The following is a 5,512-nucleotide window of genomic DNA, read 5'->3' as shown; positions in this document are numbered from 1 at the left end:
TGGTCGAAATCAGCAAGAAGGAAACTGGTCGAATAAGAGAAAACACTGGAACCAACGTAACCAAAGAGGTGGTGTTACATGTAGAGGAAGAGGTGGTGGTCGAAAGCCATACAAGCAGAAGAATCAAGAAACTGATGCAAAGCTAGTGAAACATGAAGAAGAAGAAGAGATGTTGCTGATGGTTACAACGAGAGATGAAGAGAGATTCAAGGACTAGTGGTACTTAGACTCAGGAAGCTCAACACACATGTATGTAAGGAAAGATTGGTTTGTTAACATAAATCCTTAAATGAAGAACATGGTGAAATTTGTAAATGACAATACTCTAGTAGATGAAGATATTGGTGATGTTCTGATTATGAGGAAAGATGGAAAGACTTCAGTAATTTCAAATGTGTTGTACATACCAGGCATGAAGAGTAATTTGCTCACATAGGGCAATTAGTCAAAAATAACTACAAGGTGTCGATCAAAGACAAGATGATGAGAGTTCTCGACTTAAATGGAAGGTTTATCTAGAAGGCTCTAATGTCTCAGAATAGAACCTTCAAGATTGAGCTTAATATGATGGAGCATAAGTGCCTTGGAACAGCAACCAACATAGATGAAGGAATATGGTATTATAGACTTGGTCATCTAAATTTTAAAGACATCATAGATTTGAAGAGAAGGAATATGGTTTCAGGATTACCAGAAATCGACATTCCAAACGAAGTGTGTGAAGAATGTGTGCAGGCGAAGTAACACAAGAATAACTTCAGTAAGGATGCAAGAAGCAGGTTGAAGGTAATTCTTGAAGTCATATACTATGATGTATGTGGTCCTATCAAGGTTGATTCGATTGGAGGTAAAAGATACTTTGTTGCATTCATAGACGATTTTAGTCGAAAACTGTGGGCTTACTTGGTCAAGAAGAAAAGTAAAGTGATCAAGGTATTTTCCAAGTTTAAATTTATGGTCGAAAGATAAAGCGGTCGAAAGCTCAAGATTCTGAGGACTGATGGTGGTGGAGAACATGTGTCGAAAGACTTCAACGTATTATATGTGAAAGAAGGGATTGTGCATGAGGTGGTGCCACCCTACACTCCACGGCAGAATGAAGTCGCAGAAAGGAAGAATAGAACCATCATGAATATGGTGAGAAGTATGTTGAAAGACAAGCATCTACCCAAATAATTATGAGGAGAAGCTGTCTTGACTGCAACATATATCCTGAACAGATGTCCAACGAAGAAGATAGAAGGAATCATGCCAGAATAATGTTAGTCTGGTGTCAAGCCTAGCTTGATTCATATACAGATGTTTAGATCTATAACACATAGACATGTGCCATATCAGTTGAAAAGAAAACTTGATGAAAAATCGAGTCAGATGATCCTGATAGGAAATCATTTGACTAAAGGATACAAGTTGTTTGACCCAACGAACAAGCAAGTGGTGATCAACAAGGATGTGATCATAGATGAGCTTAAGGAATGAGATTGAACTTAGAATTTCAAGAAGGACTCAGTGATAATCCTATGGGATGAACCAACTAGTTAAGTCGAATGAGAAGTTCGACAAGAAGTCAGAGGTGAATTAGGCCCAAGCAGACCTCAAAGAACAAAACACATGCCTACAAGGTTGCAAGAATATGCGATTACATCAGATGATATGGTCAATAAAGAAGGTGATATGGTACATTATGCTTTCTACGTAGATATCGAACCAGTCAATGCACCTGAGGCATTGAAAGATTTGAAGTGGGTGAAAGTAATGAACAAGGAACTGAAGTCAATCGAAGTCAACAATACTTGGTCACTTATCGAATTGCCCCAAATAAGAATGCAATTGATGTGAAGTGGGTATACGAGGTAAAGTTGAATCCCAAAGGAGAAGTGACTCGACACAAGGCGAGACTTCTGGCGAAAGGATTTCTTTAGAAAGAAGGAATCGACTTCGACGAAGTTTTTGCACCTGTTTCTAGGATCGAAACAATCAGGTTGGTTGTTGGTATAGAAAACATGAACAACTGACATATATGTCAGATGAATGTGAATGGCCCCTTAAAAGAAGAAGTTTATGTTGCACAACCAGCTGGGTTTGTGAAACAAGGCAAAGAAAGAAAGGTATATGGGCTGCATAAAGCTTTGTACGAACTTAAACAAGCTCCAAGAGATTGGAACAAGAAGATAGATGGCTTTCTAAGGGAAAAGGAATTTGTGAAGTGTACAACTGAACATGGAGTAAATATAAGAAGAAGCAAGAGCGAATTGCTTATACTATGTCTATATGTCGATGACTTGTTGACAACAGGTAGTTGCAAAATGAGATCGAAGACTTCAAAGCACTACAAAAATCTGTGTAAATTATGGCGGTTTAGTTAAAAACGCCGTAATCTGCGATTGATTACGACGGATTTTCTAAACGACGTAATATTAGAAACAAAATGATGGTTTTAACGGCCACTATTTACTTAATTGTTTTTAAATTCTCGCACTGCTGTGAAACACGTTTTTCTCACTCTTCATTCCCTTTAAAAAAAATAATAAATAATAATAATAATAATAATAATAATAATAAAAATAATAATGTTATTCGATAAATAAAAAAGAAAACAATTATTCAGATGCCCTTCTTCTTCAAACGCACAAAATAACCCTAATTCATCTCAACTCTCTTCGATATTTTCATCTTTCTTCTCCGATTTTCATTTTTCTTCTTTAAATTTCCACTTCGGTTTCAAATTTCTCACATTCCTTTCCTTCCGTCCAGTTTCCGGTAAACCCTTTTGATCTCAATTTATTCCTTTCATTCAAATTCAAAACATAACAATTATTTGAAATTAGAATCTTACATATTCAATATCATTATCAATATGGAACCCTAACAATCAGGTTTTCTGCTGTTCCACAATCAGGTTTTTACTGCTCTGTTCTGCTGCTCCGCAATCTACAGTTCTGCAATTGGTCGTTCTATTGCTCAGGTTTTCTACTCAACGATCCAAAATTCCACAAACCACCAATTTTAAGGTAATAATATGCTTTCATTTTTCATAACATGATTTATGATATTGACATTGTTATGGTTTATGGGACTCATGTGATAATTTTCTTTCCCTTTTCACAAGATTAGCATGATTTGATAAGTTCTTGATATATTCTTGTGTAAGAGTGCCTTTAGGGGATTTTGAATGATAATATTTTCTTAGTCCTCTGGTTTATCTTATAATTTCGGCCACCGAATTCGATTATATTCAATGGCTTTTAACAACTATATCTAAATTCTGAACAATATTGTGGATGAATCTTACTTTGTTAGTTTTTTTTGCTTGTTGTTGTATTTCACTGTGTCATTTCCTTTTGACTTACTTGTATGAATCTTATCCTAATATTTGATGTTATGGTTATTTATTGACAGATACACAGTGGTTTCTCCAACTAAATTGTTGGATTCATAACTCTATTTGTTAGCTGGTGAGTTTTTCCTTATCCTTGTAGTTGTTTGATGCATAAATATATAACATGGTTTACTTACAATAATTAGAAAACGAGGCTTCTTTGTTGGTAGGATGGGGATGTTTCGAGTATTTTCGTTTTTCTTTCTCTTAGTGTTTGGATTGCATTAGATACTTACAATGTCTAATGTATGTATTCTTAAGTTTCTGGATGTTCACTAGTTGGTATTAGTATAGGTCTGTTTCCTGTGTATGGACTGAGGTATTCCAATTTGGGAAAGATGCTTAATTTTGATTTTGAATTATGATAAGAAAATTGGTTAGACTTTCGATTTTGGAGTGGAAGTTAAAACTGTGTAGCTCTTATGAGTTTTATATATAACTATATGTATCTTATGTTGTTGTGAGTTTTATATATAACTAGATGTGTGCCCGTGCGATGCACGACACAATATGGGATTGAGACTTTTAATTTTGGAGTGGTAGTAAAAAATTTGTAGCTCTGTTGCTCATGCCTATAGCATATTTTATGTTGTTATGAGTTTTAATATAACTAGATGTATGCCCGCACGATGCGCGATCAATTATGAGATTGAGACTTTCGATTTTGGAGTGGCAGTCAAAACTGTGTAGCTTTGTTGCTCATGCCTAGCATATCTTATATTGTTATAAGTTTTATATATGACTAGATGTATGCCCATGCGATGCACAACCAATTACGGGATTGAGACTCTTGATTCCGGAGTGGCGGTCAAACCTGTGGAGCTCTATTGCTCATGCCTAACATAATATGCATATTCATATTACAAGCTCATCTACAAAAGGATCAATGGATTATACTGAATAATGAATCAAACTCCTTACAAATGATTAATTAAAGCAGTCATGAGCTTGGTCCTAATAAGATAATATAATAATAATTTACTTTGGTTGCTACTGCATAATTATACTATATGTTGCATGACCAAACAAGGAAAGAGCTTGATAAATTTGACGAAAATTCAAAAATGGAATACAAAAGCTCTTGAATTTTTTGTTTGATATCATAATCAGGTCATGCAATAATATAGTTTGAAATATTCAACTCATTTATAAATGTAGCTAGATGAGATGAGACAATGTCATTGTTTGTAATAGCTATGTGTGTCTTAATTTCAAAAGGCCAATTAAGTGCAATGTGTTTTGTTATAGAAATATTTTGTCATTACCTATTACCATCTGGGTGGAGCTCACACATTTGATTGTCATTACCGACGACCAACAAGTATCTTGAGGACGTTAAACCATACGAATAAAAGCAGTTATTGATATAATAAATTTAATTGATTTCCAGTTATGATGACAAGTTGACAATCGAATTTAAACTATCAATACAAACATTGAATGTGGCTGGACAATTTCCATTGACCATACCTGAATAGTTACCACATGTTCAACGAATTTGTCCTCATTCTTTTCCTGTACAACAACTCTCTACCCACTGCATGACATTTTGAATGTATATATACTAAATTACTATATAGTTCTTATTTTATATTTTCATAAATGGCTATTTAAAATTTAGTACTCATTATTATTGTTATTGACTATTATACTACATTTAGAATTGCTCATAATTTAATAGTCATAAATTTTAAGATGTAATGGTTTGGTTTCTTTTGACAAACCACAAGACACGCTTGAATATGAAAATGGATATTGATTAATTTTTTGAATTTTTCATTTCACCATAAATCTATTGACAGTCTTAAGATAAAGTGCCCATGTTCAAAATGTGGTTTCAAGAAGGGGGGAACATGGGATGAGGTTTATGTACACCTCAAAAATAGACCTTTTCCAAAAAATTACAAAGTTTGAAACTGGCATGATGAAGGGTCAAGTATAAATGAGTCTCAAGTATTTGAAAGAACACATGTCGCAGAAGATACCTTCCAACCACATAATGCAATGGAAAACATGGTCCATGATGCATTTGGATTTACCCAAAGTAGTCTGAATAATCTTGGTCCATCTTCTGAGAACAACGACGAAGGGCGTAATTCAACGTGGGCTGAAGACAAGGCCGAGTTTTTTGAT

At 34.5% G+C, this 5,512-nt stretch overlaps 1 long non-coding RNA gene across 1 annotated transcript; it reads left to right on the top strand.

Moving 5' to 3' along the window:
* The first annotated feature begins 2,627 nt into the window (after positions 1-2,627).
* LOC127088040 (uncharacterized) lies at positions 2,628-3,908 on the top strand. The gene is made up of 3 exons (XR_007790106.1): positions 2,628-2,760; positions 2,900-3,011; positions 3,400-3,908. It is a non-coding gene; the product is annotated as an uncharacterized LOC127088040 (long non-coding RNA).
* Positions 3,909-5,512: the final 1,604 nt, after the last annotated feature.

This window comes from Lathyrus oleraceus, chromosome 5 (assembly GCF_024323335.1).
Source record: "Lathyrus oleraceus cultivar Zhongwan6 chromosome 5, CAAS_Psat_ZW6_1.0, whole genome shotgun sequence".
In the NCBI taxonomy this organism is placed as follows: domain Eukaryota; kingdom Viridiplantae; phylum Streptophyta; class Magnoliopsida; order Fabales; family Fabaceae; genus Lathyrus; species Lathyrus oleraceus.
Note: the sequence above shows the minus strand (reverse complement) of the source record. Positions and strands in the feature narration are given on the sequence as shown.